Below are 18,181 nucleotides of genomic sequence, written 5' to 3'. Positions count from 1 at the left end.
CTCTCAGCTCAGGTTTGGTCATCACCAATGCCTGAGGAAAAATAATATCAAACTTTCTGGCTGCTACGTGCTTTACTATGTTCCCAGACTAATCACTAAGTTGTGTGCCTTTTGGTGCTGGGCAGGTAGCAGATAGTGTTGGATTATTTTTTAAGCTTTTTTGATGAAAACATCTGCTCCCTCACAGGAGTATCAGACAGCTGGAGTCTCAACACACAGCAACGTGGTAGCTGCCCAAATGGTCCACTGGTCCTGTCTAGCTGTCTCTGTGGTCCCTTTAACTCCGGCCATTAATGAGGGAATTGAGCACCAGTGTGACCACTTCACAGCATGGTAGAGAGGTGGAGAGAAGGAGGTGGCACCTGGTGGAGGAGACACAGGTGAGAGAAAACATCACAGTCGCTTTAACCATACCACAGAATAATTGGATTGATCTAAAAATTAATGTCATCAACATAATCAGTGGTTTTGCAGAATTGTCTAATGTCAGTGTTATTCTCTGTGATGAATAGACGATTGATCTGATGATATTTTTGCTTCAAATCATCAAATGATGAGACCACTTTGTTGTAGACTGAACATGCTAAAAGATTTTATATCAGCTACAGCACCTTTAATATTCCTTTTCATTATATTATAAAACTCGTTTTATTTTTATTTACTGGCAGAATACAGATGAATAAAGAAGATAATCACTTCCTGATGTTGAGGCTGCAGAGCTGTTCAACCCCTTTATTTTCCCCTCTATTTTCTTTTATTTATTTATTTATTAATGATAATCTTGTTTAAAAATTACAGGTACACAAAAAAGTGATCCAAGAGTAAACAAATACCACCCTAATACAAAATAACAGGTCTTTAAATGCAGGATCTCAAAAAATGATTTTTGTGAAGATTGTCATTCTTCCGTAATAGTAATATATCACACTTGCATTTAACCAAATTAATACGTCTGTGCGTTTGTGTCATCGTATATATATACCTAAATGTTTTTGCATCTTTACAAATGCCAGGTAAAACCTGCTCAATGCGTTTTATTGACAAAGGACTTTCACCTCGTCATCTGTTTCATTAGGTGCATGAATGACTCATTCCTTACATTTGCTCATTTTGCACACTCTAATTAGATTTAGAAAACAAAGTGGGGAAGTATGGCTAAAAGCAGTGACACTTGGCTAAACCAAATTAGAAAATGACAACGTGACTCAAAGGCCTCTGGTGTGGAACAATTAATGAATTCTGCAGAGTCACTGAGATAACCAGAGAGCTAATGCTGAGCACTGCTGCCAGAGCAAACAAACAGAAACACTTTTGACTGCAAATCTTGGGTAAACATTGCAATTTAGCACTGCTCAAAACAACACGCTTCAAACTCCACCCAGTAAACAACTTCACAAAAAACATGATTCCTCCAAACAGTAAAATATGAGCCTTAGGAGTAAATGTAGGAAAAGGATATAGGTCATTTTTATTAATAGTGATGAGTGATAATCTGTGTAAAACCCAGCAGAGAGAAGATTAACACTGACGTTTCAGGCATCAGAGTTACCTGTTAAATCAGTTTTCAACACGGCTAACCTCAGCTGACATCAGTGACGATTTAGTTACTCACTGGTTGCCACCATCTTCAAAAACTTCATCACCATCACCTCCTCTGCGTCCGGTTATCAGCAAAGAAAGTGTCTCAATTTCTGCACAAAACTTCCACAAGCTAAAACTGCAAGTGTAATATCACTTTAAAGAGAACTCAGCCATTGCCTCTTTGTTCTCTCCTTTATTCTACCCACTAAGCATTGCTCAATGTGAACTCTTGAATCAGCAACCTCCACAAGGTAATGAAATGTAATGAGAAATGAAATGAGAACCAAAGAAGCAGCAGTTCTCTGTATTCCAAATACAGAAGTTCTGAATCCCTGTGTTAAAATGGATTATGTGTCCTTTCGCTACCTGAGTTTTTGTGTGGCCGGGGCTCCTGAGTCAGCTCTCTGGTCGATTTCTGACATTTTCTAAGGCAGTGAATGCAGATCGTGTTTATCAATGAGCGATGCTCTACATAGAGTAGGAACCACATTAACTTAGCTTCTCCTCTGCTCAAACCCAGAGACCTGAACCAACGGTACACAGCCTCTGAGCCCCATTTCCTATTGGCACTGAGTCTGTGTGCTGAATCACCCAGGCCTCAATTATACAAATTCCCCTCAGCATGTGATGTTATTGTGATGCAGATGGTCATTCTTCTGTTAATGTCTGCTTTTTTGGGTGATTTGAATGCAGTTTTATGTGTTTCAGACGTCTATCACACAAAACAGAGTTAAAGTATCCAACCTGATGAGCTCCTGGTTTTATATGAAAGCCTGGTCCAAACTAGTCCCCAGTAGCTGCAGCACTGCTTTGAGTGTTGTCCAGGTTTAGGCATAGGAATTTTTCTGACGTGAAGCACGTTGATCATGAGAAAAGTGAGAGACTCTACAGCCATGCTAACAGCTCTGTGAGGATATACTTAGCACTGAGCTAAATGCTAGCTTCAATATGCTAACATGCTCACAATGTCATGTTGAAATGGTGGTGTTTAGGTATAATGTTTACTACATTCAACAACTTAGTTTACCATGTTAGCATGCTAACATTTGCTAATTAGCATGAAACCTCAAAGTACAGCTTGAGTCTGATGGGAATGTCATTATTTTTGATATTTGGTCATAAAGGGGGAAAAGTTAAGGGATCATTAAAGTCACAAACACCTCAAGTTTGCAAATGGAGCCAGAGGAAATGTCAAATCAAGACAGATCAGTATTGCTGCCATTAGAGCTGTGCCACTAGCATCACTTAAAAACAGCTCTGTTGTTCAATACTCATTTCAAATGAAGATGATATGGTTCAGACATGAGTGAGAAACCATAATCATGACCTGCACCTCATTACTATTCATAGTCTTTGGTGCATGTTGCTGTGTCATGTTGCATTAGGTTAGAATGTATTTTGCACACCAAACGCACTGAGCTGTTTGAACCAGATCTCATGCATCTCATACTGTCACTTAATTGTTTGTGTACACCTACATTATGTTGATCACATACATCTGAACGTTACCTGAATACATGCATGTACAGTATTTTGTACATATATTATTTTTGGTGTATGACAGTGGAGGGGTTAAGGATGACCCGCCTTTCTTAATGTGCTGTTATTTTATGTGTTAATGTAGTCCAGTTATATTTATAAAGGTGCTGCAAGATTTTACTTGCTGAGTAAATTAATGGCCATGATGTAATGAATCTATGGTATCCTTAGTGTTGATGTAAGAAGGAAATGTGAAAATAGGTTCAGTGGAAATGCAATATAAAAGCACTCAAACACAAAGGTCATAGCAACAGTCATGTTTTCTTATATATCCCGCTGGATGTAATAAGTTTTTAAAACGTGACTTGCAGCTAATTTACTAGCTATTGATGTGAAAGCTGCATAAAAGAGACAGTGAATAAAACACTGGGGGCTGAAATTCAATACTCACTTACCTCTATATATCCATTTAGTGCTTCTGAACATTGCAGTCATCATAATCTCAGCAACAAACCATTTATCTTTGAATGGTCACTGTGGATCCTAGTTAATGGATGCAAACTTGCTGACCTTGATGTCATGAAACAAGTCATCTGAAAAGGCGATGAGGGTGTCAGTTCAGCCCGCTAGCAAAGTGTCCGTATTCAATATGAGTGGACATACAGCAGACCTATTTTCATTTGTCAGTAATGACAGCCTTGATGAGCATCTACGCCAACTGCAGAATTAATCAGCAACATAAACAGAAAACTGCCGAGTTACTGCCTTTGACAACATTAGTTTAAAACATGTCTTGACATTAATGTGTTTGGATCAATTCCCACTCTCACCTTAAACCCTGCTCAGATGGGATTAGGACAACAGGCAGAAATGTTCACACAAAAGATGTGAAAGAATATGAATACAGAAAAAGTTTTTATGTTTGGCTGAGTTGGAAAAAGCTGGTGTAGTGAAACTAAACTCAAATTTGTATAGTGGCAGTGGATGGAAAGGCACATTAATATAATCTTTTTTTGCCAATTTTGGGGTAATTTTACTAACATTTTTGCTAAATTTGAATAAAACCCTGGCTATAGATACTTCTAGACACTTAACATTCATCTGGATCTCTTTCCATTATAAAAACCACCTCTAGGTTTTAAAGAAGAATGATATAATTGCTTGTATTTTTCAGCTCTTAATACCTCCTGTTCTTTCCACTATTCGTATCCATCCATACCATACCATACCATACCAACAGTTATACAGCTTTTATTTAGATTCAATTTAGATGAAATGCAATTATATATTCTGTTGTATCTCAGCCTATGCATATGTAGTAGCAGTACAAATGGTTGTGGAAAACAACTAAGGTCTGAAAATAAAATAGTATATATTATATTCTCCACATAAACTGCCAGTATGAAACACCCACACTGCCAAATACACATTTTTTCACATAATTAGATAACCTACAGATAGTGGCTTTGTGTTACACCCCACTTCACTAGAGACAGTTTATATATGCTGTTACTGTAACACAAAACATCAGAGATGGCAGTGTTTGCTTGAGTTGAGCATTAATATCACACCAGAAATATAACATTACTTTAAGAATTTGATGTTGGGATGCTTGAACAATAACAAACCAGCACAGCTGTGGAGGGCAAAGATATAAAAAAAAAAACCCACAGAAGTGAACTAAAGCAAAGACTCTGTGTCTGATCTCAGTTTGAGGTGAACTGAATGTTTCTGCACTTTCAGGTGCAGTTTGAGCAGATGGCACTCAACCATATGCTTTGGGAGGGAAGAAGTTTGCCAACAACCTCAGGGACGTCAGTTTGTACAGGTCTCGTTTCATATGAGGTTATTTTTACTGGGTATTTAAGAGAGGTTAGAAAAAAGGGACAGAATTTTTAGCGGTGTGACTGTAAAAATTACTGGCATGCTAGATACGGATGGGACCACAAATACAGGTGTAGTTAATCCAGTCCAAATACAGCTTGAGAGTTTACGCATTTAGGCTGACGTTCTTATCCATGGAGACTTCCAGAGAGTGCGCAGTAAAATAAGCCTCAATTCTCTTATCACCAGGAACCCAAAAGGAAGGAGTGCACGGCTTGTTTTAGAAAGGTGCAAGAAATATTATCAAATGAAAGTGGAAAACACAATAACCTTATTGTCCCAGAAGGACAAACAGTACATTAGCCACAGAGTGTTCTGATTTGAGTCAAACTTGATGTCTAACCATGTATAAATCTTCCTTAGCGTGAATATTTGTGTATAGACTTTGGTATAGTGAGACAATATAATGTCATTTACTGGATTTTTCCACCATCCCATCTGTGAAACAGTCTTTGTTCATCCTCTTACATTCGACATTCCCTATTTTAAGCTCTACCTGTCAGGTCTCTTTCATTTGAAATTAGGCTTTGATGAATATTGTATGAAAAAGAACCTGCTTGCAAAGAGACTGACCTTCACAGCTGCTTTGCCGCTGCGTTTGAAGTATTGTCAAGTCCTATGGGCTTACGAAGGCGCTTAGACTAACACAAGTAGAGAGAATCAGACTGCAAAATATTTAACTAACATCGCCTTGATTTGAAAAAGCTAGCCACAAGGCTCAACAGGCGAGGGCTTAATCACACGGATGGTGGTATTTGAAACGGCACTTTAAATGCCCTTTCTCCGTGTTCTGTATTGGTGAGCTGTCTAAGTTTGCCCATTCAGCTGCATGGCTGTGATAAAGGTTAATCTGTCCATGTCAGATATCACAGTGTAATGGCTGTCTTTGGATTAAAATAACAAACCGAGAGAAACCCAGGTAACACGTACACACGCACACACACACACACACACATACACATACGCACACGAAAGATAGTGAGGCTATGACGCTGTCTCTATTTATGATTTTTCTGTTTTATTTGCTTTATCTCTTATTTTTATTAGTTTGCTTCCTTGGGAGACGTGTAGTGATCATCCTGCTTGCTAAAGGCACTTTATAGATAAATATGACTTGACTTAATTTTTCCCTTTTACAGTCTGATGGTCTACTGCACTGCCAGCCATCTGAAGAGGTTTGAGTAAATAACTACTGACTTTTTAATCAAAGACACCGAGGCTTATGGCTCCACCTTAACACACATGCCTGAAACATCTGGGTGACCAGCTGCTCCTTTCGCTAATCCGATCGGCTCCTTAATGTTCTCTGAGAACATCTGGCAGCGCCTCAGCTCTTTGATTCATCTCACCTGGCAGAACCTTGCTATTTGGCCTTTACCTTGTTTGGTAAGCATTTTAAAAACACACTTTGAAAAATGTCATCACTCCTGACTTGAACCCATCAACAGAAGAGTGAAGACATTAAACAACAACAAAAAAGTTCCCAGTAATCAAATCTGTGCTCAGAGTGTTTTCCTGCAGGGTGTTTGTGCTTACACCACAGCCTCAGGTGACACTGATCGCTGGCTCATTTGCTCTTTTTAACGTGTCACTGACAGTTCATACTCTGGGTTATTGGTACCAGCGGCCTGTTAATATCTGCCGCTCTAATGCAGGGCAAAAAGGCTGCAGGCTCCACTGACTGCACACTACATCCTTCACTTTCCTTCAGAGCAGAAAAATGACACAGCCTTGATTGCAGAAGGTGACCAGGATGATTGCCTCTGTAGATCTAAATCAGACTCCTGCACACGATTACCTTTCAAAAGGATGTATGACACATGTTGGGAATGTCTTGAGGAATAAATGATACTTCTCGGTAATGTTGTTCCACCATTAGTAAGGATATTATAACCAAGGAGGTAGGGGATAACATAATTACAGGCCCATGTCCTTAATCAATGTTGATTACAATTTCAAGACTGATGACGATGGAGTATCCAATAATACTTCTTGCAATCCAATAAAGTATTCTATTTCAGGCATAATTCAAAAACATTTCACAAGTTCAAGGGTACAGTCTGAGGCTCTGGAGCCACAAACTAAACAATAAATATGCTAAATATCAGGACAGACATCCATATGCGGAGAATTTTGTCAGACAGGCCTATCGGGAAGCCTGCGCGGTGTTTGGCTCGCTTCCTGTTCAAAACCTGGGCTGCAGAGCGTCTGTCGGGGCAGCTGTCCAAACTACAGCCCAATCAGGCCCCGTGCCATCTTTCTGCAAATTCGGCCTCAAGCTGTCAAGCTCAAGAAAGCTCTGGCACACTTGTGGGTGGCGGAAATGGCCGCCATTTAGTATGGAAACACAATCTTTGGTAAATTTAGATGGAGTGACGTGGAGAATGGCTCTATACATGCTGCTCGGTGTCTCTCAGTGTCGACTCTCACCATAATGAAACTGGCATTCAAGATACTTATCTCAACAGCTGCGTGGCTCTGCCTGTAGACATCACAAGCAGCACTGCTCTCAACCTCCCTTTTGTGTCTTCCTCCCTCTCATCTCATCCATGTCACACTGCTGAATGCCTGGCCTAAATAAACGCGAGGAGAATCTGTCATAAACTGTGTGCTGTGCTCTCTAAAAATGTCTCTTTTTCTTGGATGCACTGCAGATGAGATGCTGGTTTCACCCAGACCCTGTGGCTCAATCTCTGTGCTCTTGAATTTGTCAGCTGCAATCATTTTACCCACTTGAGTGCAGGTTCTTATGAACTCAACCTTGGCTAATCCACACAGCAAGGATTCTGATAGCTCCTAGTACAGATAATATTATTGGATACCATGTGATAAATCTTGATCGTTAGTAATCTGCTTTGAAGAGATTTGGAGGCGAGGGGGAGATGGGGAGTTATAATCAATAATGTGAGTGGCCTGATCACCCCTAGGGGGCTGCGCAATTGCTGTACAGTGTCACTTTTCAATTCAATAAGCCACACAGCCGCTGCTTTGTCCTGCAGAGCCACTGTCTCTCCTTCCCACTCTTTGCATATACAGTGAGAATCTATTTTATAAGGCGCAACTCCCAGTTTACACAAACAGCTGGCTCTTCCAGACACGTATAAGTACAGCAAGGACAACATGACAGGGTATTGGTACCAATAGAGCTGGTACCATCACTTTCACAGTCTACTCTTGTTCAAATGGAGATTTCCTGCAGGATAAAGATGTTTCAGAAAAGTGACAGTAACTTCTCTTCAGTCCCCACATCTAAACCCAACAGCTCTCCTTTGGGATCAGGTGGAACACGATGTTCACAGCATAAATATGCTGCCAAAAAAGAAACACAGCAAGTGTGTCATTTGACTGAGCCAAAATGGACAATGATCCCTGTGGAACAGCTTGCTGAATTCATGTCTTTCACATACACATAACGTATGCGTGGCGTATGTTTCCTCAATATATCAGTCTTTCGCTCGCACGTTGCAGTGGGTCATGTTTTGTTTGGTGCATAACCAACTCAGGCATGCTTAACAGAAACAAAGCAAAGCAGACACAAAAGATAACAGGAAAAAATACAAAGAGGGGAAAATACAGTGCTTCAGCTTGTTTTTCTCTTGCTCAGTGAACAGCTCTCTGCATAATTTGTTTTTACCTAATTAAATAGCGTGCTCAAGGATGGTGAGGTGTCATTGTAAGGGACTGTAATGATCTGTCACCTATGCTGAGAGCATGGTGTAGATCTGATTGACTGTGACAGGTCCCTTGGTGGATAACCTTCAAGACAGTGAGAGGGGGACAGCTTTGACTCTGCGGTGCAGTTGTCCCTAAATCAGGATTTTCAGTCGGCATATTTAACCGATGCTTATTGTTTTAATTAAACACTCAACATTATTTTCTACATTACACTTTATCTACAAATAGGACAAAAATATACCATTCATTCCCCTGCCTTAGATGCACCACACCATACCCCTGTACATGACTTTCATGTAAAAACTCATATTTTAATGCCTGTGTTCATCATCTGGGATGTTCCACACAGTCAGAGAAAGTACAAGTGTTGCCCTGAGTACTGTGGGGTATCTAAAAAAAACAGTGCAGCGAGTCAAGTCACAAAATACGAGTCATTTCAGGGTCTTCTCAGCTGATGCATTGACTCATCGACTTTTAGGGGACGGCCTTAGTCATATCATTACCTACATTACAGTAATTTTGTGGGGCAATGTGTTATAAAATAAAAAAAAATTAAAAATTAAAAAAACAAATTAAAAAGGCCCTTTCACAATTATCACATTCACTGTTTTGCCATATGTGAAAACTGCTCAGACTTTAGGGTAATGTTAGCAATGTCCTGCTCTTTCTTGGATTTGGAGAAACGCACTTGAGCAGTTCCAGCCAACGTTAATACGAGGCAGTGTGACAATTGTGAAGTCTTTTCTCTTGTACTTGTGAACGTAAAAAAACATACTGTTTGAAGTTTGCAAGCTAAGCAGCAGACACCATAATATTCTATATGAGTTGTTGCCTGGTAAGGACAATGACTTTTTGCTTGGGAGAGGTAGATTTTCTGATAATATTATGAAGCCTTATATGCACATTTAATTACAATATTCTAAACTTCATAACTGGCCATTTGCAAACATTGAAAAAGTCATCTTGAGTTGATGTTTTCAACCAATGTATAGAACTCATTATTAGCTGAATTAGCTAGCTAAATTGGTAACTGCCAGTTGTCATGTCAGTTTGAGTAACCAGCGGTCACTGACTAGAGATGCAGAGCAGAGTCAGTACCTATAAAAAGGTATAGAACACAGCACTAATACTCTCTGTTGCGTAAAAAGGTATAGTTGTATGGTATATAGGAAGAGGTGCAAAAGATGTTTTTGTTTTTTTCTGCAACAATCCTTTCTTTTCTTCTTAAAGGTGTAGATACCATCAGAAGCTATTTTAAACCACAGGTCATCCTCAATATTTCATCTCTTTGTAAAAAAAAAAATCGATCAGTGAAAAAGTCAGCCGAAAGCCACCTCCTGTGACATCTCAAACTGGGACTGAACGGCTGCTGTATCTCTCTGGGATCGCAGGTGATCTGTCATAGTAGTCAGGTGTTTTGTATGCTGGTCAGGGTCCCTTCAGAACAGCATCTGCTCCCTCCACATCTTCCCAATCAGCTGCCTGTGCGCACACACACACTCTATTCTAGTCAGCTGGTGAATCTCTTTGTGCTCCATGCCCTCTCCAACCCTGCTGTTTATCTGCACTTCCCCGACACAATCCCCCTCAACATGGAGGCGACAGAGTCATACCTGAGTACAAGTGTGTTCTAAGTAGCAGAGTTTAGCCTGTCAGCAGGCCGGCTTTGCTGTAAAGCTATGTGAATGCACAGGGAATCAGGGCAGTAGCGGTTGGATGGGCACAGTAACAATTAGTTGCAGTGGAGGACAGAGAGAAGCGTCTCTGGCTGTGAATATGCATGCCGTGGTTCTCCACTCCTTGTCATTGGGACTTAATAAAAATGCACGACTCAACAAGGGGCACTGAGCAGAAAGATTAAACTGGGCTAAGCCACCAAACTGCTTGCATCTCTTGAATTTTACATCTCATAGGCCCGGAGGCACGGTCTATTCCTCTGACATACTCCACTGGTCTTTCAAGCAGATCTGAATGCATGCACCGGTGTGTCTGAAGTGATACAGGAAGGCCTCTCCAATCTCCTCGCCGATGGACTGGAACAATGCCAGTAGAGCTCACCGACTCTGCATCTCTTCTCTGTATCTGGACAGGCCTCAGATAAGGACCAGGGCGACCAAAGGATTCCTGACGTGGGTCAGCATGACAGTCGTAGATCCACCGGGTCGACACAGATGGAGGTACGGATGACTAAATCTGACTCACATAGCCATGTGTGTGGCAGCAGTAACCGCACACACTGTCAGGAAGAAGTAACATCAAAGACTTTGAACTTTGATACAAATAGCAAGTAATAGCTAAGGTAAAATTCAGATAACTCAATCATCACCAACCTGGAATATTTTTTGATGTATTACTCAATAATATTTTTGCTTGGAGCTACAACCCAAGAAAATATGTATATTAACTGGGCTAGTGACAGAGGCTAAGAGATTTCTCTGGACATCCCTGCACAAAAATATGTCTCTGGACAGAGTGCTCGCTAACTGATGCTGTTAAAAATTCAAATTTTTCCATGTAAATGGGGCAAATCTATGGGGTCTTAATTAGTGATTGTGGGACACTCTTCTGTTCTGCAGCCTCATGTGATCCAGGCAAATAACACAAGTGTACTGTATTTTTTTAATAAAAGTTAAGTGAGTTTTAATTGTGAAATCTTGCAAGTCAACATGCAAGAAATGATGTCTTTTTGATATTTCTTTTTGAAAACAGTGGAATAGCATGCTTATCTCTGTCCTGTAACTAGAAGATATTTAAGATGGCATTTAAAACGCTTTATTTTAGTATTAACCTGTTGTAAAGAAATTCAAATTCTCAAACTCAATATAGGATCAAATGAATTGTTGAAATGCAAATATACCCCGTTTTGGAATTTGCACTTATATGTCTAAGCTCAGAGAGAAAATCTTGTGTTTATGTTGGACCTTTTCACTCATAAGAAGCAGACTGCCTAGAACAACATCAAAATCTGTAACCGTAAAATCTCCATATGTCTTGAATTATCAAATTCGGAAAGAAGTACCTGTTCTCAAAAGGATGATTTAGGATACTGTGAGTGACTGATTCATCCGTCTCCCACTCCATCATATGCAATAACGACAGTAGCGGCCTGTCTATGTGTGGGCTACCATCTGCTTCTCTTTCGCATTCATTGGGCATCATCATTGCAGGCAGGAAAGGAGGGATACATCATTCCTCCCCGGCCATATGTATTCATCAGAGGAAGAAAGCCTTCACTTGATATTCAAAAACCAACCATGTTATACTGTCAGCGTACACCGTCTGATTTCCGGGGCTCTTTGTACCACTCTGATTCTCCCCCACTTTCTCCTCTGGTCGTCTCCAGCTCATTCCTTTTAACTTTGTCAGGGAGAAAGGATTCATTATTTGAATATATCCGCTCTGTCGCTAATTTGTAGGAGAGTGAAACGGAGACTGATGCCCTCTCCGACCTGAATCTGCCGTGTCTAATTATGCCTTCTACCTTTTTTTAGGTCACACCTGGTGTCACAGCGCCACACTCCAGCAATGTTAAGTGGTGCTTTTAATGGGTTTTCTGCCACAGGTTCAAGTTAAAAAATAAGGCCCAGCATAGACTGCTCCATATTAGAGATCAAAATTACCTGCGAGAGGGGGCAGAATCATTTAATATCTGGAGTAGGAGAGAGGTGAGATGAAAAATGAAATGGAAGCAATTCCAGTCTCACTGATGTTATATTAATAATTTCATTACTCATTTTTATGTTACTGCTAAGTAAACTGCTGCAAGTATTTCATATGTATGCAAAAACACCTGATAAGGACAGTGAGTCAGTAATATGAACCACAACAGAAGCAAAATATTTTGGCGTCTGACCAAAGAAGCTTCATATACTCACATGAAAGCTCATTGTGTTTCTGTCTCCAACATTCTCATACATAACATGTGGAAATAACAGAAGAATATGATGTAGATTTAGAACTTTCTTCCCCTGATTCTGTTTTGACAGATAAGGAATTGGGATTTAATTTATTTGACTTGTCACAGGGCCTCAGATGCAGCGCTGGCTTCAGATCTTGAAATGGCAAATGGAGCAGCTTTCTTCAGCTCAGATCAGCTGCACCATGTAGGAAAAAACAGTACTGCTGTAATATAGCAGTAAAAAACATGAGGGAATCCCTGTTTTCTGTCTTTATCAAAAGGCAAAAAGTTATAACCTCGATGTTTGTTTTGGCTTATGCACACATTCGGTCAAAATTGTGTTCATAAAAAAGTGGAAATTGAGGTTTAATGTGTAGAGTGGTAATACATAGAGTCTGAGGGTACAGGATTATTTGTTGTGACATCTAGTGGGAATTAGGGCTAACATTAGCAAACCAGGTTAACCTGCTTACACTTCCCTTGTATGCTAATTAGCCTAGCTTGCTAACTCTGTATTCCAAAGTAGAAGAAAAACTTAACAGCACAACAGGATCTCCCAAATGTTTAATGGTGTTAAGGGATGAATGGCTTAAACTGCTAACGGCTGATAACGGGGTTATCAATGGGGTTTGAAAAATGGGAAAAAACCTGGAAAATGTGTAATATGCACAGTAACTGTGGTACTATTTCCTTACATGCAAAGTCAAGTTCAAAAGTTGGTGGAAAATGATTTTTAGCAGAAAAAGACATAGAGCTGGCTGTGGTTGAGGAGACCGGTTGACTGACACTCTTCCATCCTTGAACAAATACAGCTGTGTCTTTGAGCAACAGGGAACAACTGTAGCAGATTAAAATAAATAATTTTTTTGGTCTCATACTTTGTTAATGAAATGACTTATATCAAACTAAAAAGATGGTAAGCCCAATTTTACAAATCAGAAGGTGAGTAAACTGAATTTAGGTAGGTTTATCCCTCTCTATATACCTGCTGCAAAGTGAATTTCGGTCTTAACTCCCCTGACACTGAGGCTTTGCTTAACAGGAGGAGTTGAGACAGAAAGCCCAAGGCACTGAAAATGAAGGACTGTTAAATAATTTTTGTCAGAAGGGACGTTAGACTTGGATTCAAGCAGACAAGGCTTCAGCAAAACACAAGGGATGGTCCTGTGGGGAAAAGTATGTGTCATGCTCAACACCTTCACAACCTATTCTGATCAAGCTCTTTTACTGGATGGGCAGATTTTGAATAGAGCCAAATCCTGAAAAACACACACATTCTCACACACACAGTATTTTAAACCCATGTCTTGTAGCATTTACATACTTGACTTCAAATGAGGAGTCTGACTCTCAACAATATAAGCAAATGAGTGTGAGACAGTCAGAGGTTACAGGCTACAAAAAAAGTCTTTGTGACCCTCAAGTGATCAGATGTGACAAACAAGGCAGGTAGGCAGGGTCAGTTTTAGGCCCAGTACTTTTCTCCATGCTTTCCCCTTGGGCCACATTATTTGACAACATAATATCGCCATCCTCTGCTATGCTGATGATTCACTGATCTACCTCCCACCAAACGCATAAGAACCAACCTGCTTAGTTCTGCTGACCTGCCTGTTTTATATTCACCGTATGAATGTCTCAAAGTCCCTTACAACTTAATTGGGGATTCTTTGATCTGGCCCTCCCAAAGACAAACTAGTACTGCAGGAAACACTTGCAGCTTATGTTAAGTCTTGAGCTAAAAGTTTTGGTATGCTATTAGACTGAGACTTAAGCCTCAGTGGACAGCTGACAGTGATTGTAGAATCCTATTTTCTTCAGCAAAGGGATTTTTCAAAAATAGCATACATCATTTAAAGCTGAAAAAAGTGGCACAGGCTTCCATCTGTTGGATCCCAGTTACCTCTCAGACTTAATTCAGTTACTTTTTGACCCCATATGTACCTATTTATAACCTAAAGGCTGCCTGAGCATCAGATGTTAGCTAGCTCTTTGTCTGACTCAAGTCTCTTCTGAAAACCTTTTAAGTGATATTTTTAAATCACTTTAGTGTATTCATTTCCCTGTTTTTATTTTATTCTTAGTGTGTAATTTAGTTAGTTCTTCTGTGACCTGATGTTCCCACGCTTTTACTTTGTTTTTGTTTCTAATATTCATTGCTTTCATTCGTGCAGTACTGTGTATAACTGTAAGAAAAGGTGCTATACCATTAATGATGATGGTGATTAGGTGGAGAACTAAGATACTTAATATAGTCTAATTTCAATTCTCTTTACATGAAAATGAATAGCTGTAGATTACTGGAAAAGATGTTTCCCAGATCTTAATCTTGCCAAGTTATGTTTTATTATGTTCTTATAGCAGCTGATCTCCAAATAAGACAAAGAGCTGAGATCACAAGCTCATAAAATTATCCTTAAATTGGTCTGTCTGTCATGGGACCAGTGAGACTGTAGACTCCATGCACTCCAACCAAGGTCAGCTGTGCAACATATAATTATCCTCAAATAACAAAGAGGGAACTTCCATCATAGTAGTGGTGGATAACATTAAACGACTAATATCCAATTTAGTTATTGTCCTGATGTAAATCTGTTTGTGGAAGTACCTGTTAAGTCTCAGCTGGGAAAGAAGGAGTCCATCCACTGGGCGGGATCAAAAAGATTGTCTATACTTGTGGGTAGTCAGCAAGGTCTGATTAATACTGGAGCTCTGATTTCTCCTGGATTCACATACAGTTTGTGGAGAGACAAGGGCAGACATATCACCAGATAGTGATGGGATTTATGGCTCTTTGAAGGGAGCTGGATCATATGGTTCCAATCCTTTCTGAGAGCGGCCCTATCATTCTCTTTTCTTTTTGGCTGGAGTGCAACAACAGTGCCAGCCTACAAACACGATTGTCTGCCCCTTGACTGACTGACAGAGTGATGCAATTACACCATTGGTTGATTGAGTGTTAGTTTCCTCATTGGCTGTTGCTCTTTCAAAATGAATCGGTGAACTGAATAACGCAGTAACAAATTCACCTGAACTTTGTACACCCATACATAGCCCAGTCATATACCAAGTTTTGACCTAGTCTTGTTTGATTGGCTGGTTCTCACTTTTCTACGAGAAGGGCAGGCAGTGAAATTTGGGCACAACAATAAAAAGAACGGCTCCTAGTACAACTTGTTTACCTTCGTTTGAACCAAAGAGCCATTGACAACAGTTTCCTCATTCACAAACGTAACATCATTATCACCAGATCTAGAAATTATGTTGTGTACAATGTCAGTCGCTGCTCCTGGCTGTCAGTACTATAAAGCAATAATTAAGCAGTAAAACAGTAAACAAAAAAAGGCCGATATCTATATTTTCCCCATGTTTAGTCTTGGCTTTTTAAGGGCTTTTCCCATCTTTTCTGCCATTTATTTGTCTTTTGTGTGATTCCAATTTTTAATGAAATGTAAGAATATGGGAGATACTGCAGTGTTAGATTGTATAGTTTGCTGTAACATTATATCAGAAAATGAAGAAAAATATTTAATTTCACTGAATGTAAGTGTGTATTTCTGTATGTGTAATATGTCTACAGATGGCCATGTGTAGAGACAGAAGGTGGATGTCTTAGTCTAGACATTTTCTATATGTATGGAATCCTGCTTCTCCTAATGGCCTTTTGCTTTTCTGCATCTGTATGCTATCCATGATGCTGCTTTCTCAGTCAGGTCTCCCTGGAAAAACAGCTTTAATCTCAGCAGGTCTGCTCAATTGTTGAACAAGGTTAAATAAAGTCGATGCAAGTTAAATATGTGATTAAATAAACTGATAAATACTGTGCCACATTATCTTTGTTGGGGTTTGTCCCAGTTTTGATGTAGATTGTCTCTCTTGTATCTGGTATGCATACTGAGTAAGAAAAAAACCCTGTTCTAAAGGGAGTACAATGCACACATGCAGTAGCTCTTAATATTTTTTGTTATGTAACATCAGTTTTGTCAGCTAATGTAGCATGGCAGATAATACATGATTTAATCACAGTTTATCAAGTTATTAATGTTCCGCATCCTGAAATCATAATTTGATAGGTACAGCTCTTAATACTACATGCTCTTAAGTGTGAAGTGTCCTATGTCACTGTACTACTAATGAATTTAATACTACTGCTTCTACTACTTTTACTGATAATATTGCTACCACTACTACTTCTGTTATATCTGTAACAACTGCTATTACCGCTACTATTCCTACTACTTCACTTCTATTTCTGCTTACTTCTACTTCCATGATTACTGCTACTACCACTACTACTAATACTTGTACTACTTAAAAGGAGTACTGTAAAGATGAAACTACCGCTGGCAGCCAGTTAGCTTAGCTTAGCATAAAGACTGAAAACAGAGGGAAACAGCTAGCCTAACTCTCTCCAAAGGGTAATGAAAACAACATATAAGCTCATGAACTGATGTTGTATCTTGTTTGTTTGAACTGTACAAAGACCAAAATGTAAAAACATATGCTGGGGTTTTACAGGAGTTTATGTGTCAGGAAGTTACTGCTTCTTAATTTTATGTGACAGAGGAATGGGTAAGAGGCTGTCACATACATTGCTCTCTATACAGTATGTGTTCAGAGGACACTTCAGTATGTTTCACAAAGCAGTGTGTCCTTTTAAAATGACAAACACAATAGGTTTATACATAGATTATGTTTCATTAAAATGTGACCAGTGGAATTTAAGATATTGTATGTACGCTCAGACAGATTAACAAATGCAACATGGTAGGAGTACAGATTATTGTGAGAGTCCTTGGTCCATCTTTTATCTCCTCCTGTGTTACATGAGGAGAAAACCAGTCGCAGCTGGGTTTCAACAGACGAGAAACTACAGTTTCAATCATGCAGCAAAAAAAGATTAACGTGAACCTCCTACCCAGCTTCATAACATGCAAAACATGATACTAATGTTTCTTTGATGCAGATGATGCCGTGTTTCTGCCTCGCAGAGTTCATCTAACTGGTTTCATACGTGTCTTTACCACATCATTAACGAGTCAACGAGGCGAAAAACTGCAGTAGCCTCAGACAGACTAAGACGTAAAACCCAGCCCTGAAGAAAAAAAAGAAAGTAAGTTATATATTCTATTTTTCTCCCCCGGCCCATATTTCTCAGAGAATAAGGGTCTGACTTTCTCCTCGGATTCTATTTTCAAGGCTTTGTGGCTGTGACCCCTCCGACACCTCTGTAACGCTTTGAAGGCATCAAGGGTTTGTTTGTTTTTAAACCCCAATCACCTTTTGCCACTACCACAAGCGTTCTTTGTATTGGAGGAGATTTCCTGCCAGTGCCCATACCTGACACTAGAATTTCATTTGGACAAATAGTAGACAGCCATATGGCGTTTTATCACGAGAGACAAGATACTTTTTTCTGTTCCAAATCGACTTTGCAAATTACGCAAATAAGACAAGAGTGTATCTATTTTAAATTCTTAAATGTTACAGCTTGCACATCTCAATTTCACATCCTACAAATAAGAGCATCAACTCACACTTTAGATGATCACCCTGCAATAAGCCTTTTAATGGATGTTTGGTATGCTGATGAATTCACACAGCTTAATTTCCAATGTAAATGTGGTAGTTTCTGTATCATGGGAGTATGTTTTTTGTTTTGCC

The 18,181-nt window shown here is 39.5% G+C and overlaps 1 long non-coding RNA gene across 1 annotated transcript in view; it reads left to right on the top strand.

The window, feature by feature from the left end:
* The window catches only part of LOC108897716 (uncharacterized), a 53,389-nt gene extending 42,623 nt beyond the window's left edge, over positions 1-10,766 (top strand). The window contains exons 3-4 of the long non-coding RNA XR_001963345.2: positions 188-380; positions 10,710-10,766. This is a non-coding gene — a long non-coding RNA (uncharacterized LOC108897716). The remainder of the gene's footprint in view (positions 1-187; positions 381-10,709) is intronic.
* Positions 10,767-18,181: the final 7,415 nt, after the last annotated feature.

This window comes from Lates calcarifer, linkage group LG2 (assembly GCF_001640805.2).
Source record: "Lates calcarifer isolate ASB-BC8 linkage group LG2, TLL_Latcal_v3, whole genome shotgun sequence".
NCBI classification, from domain to species: Eukaryota; Metazoa; Chordata; class Actinopteri; family Centropomidae; genus Lates; species Lates calcarifer.
Note: the sequence above shows the minus strand (reverse complement) of the source record. Positions and strands in the feature narration are given on the sequence as shown.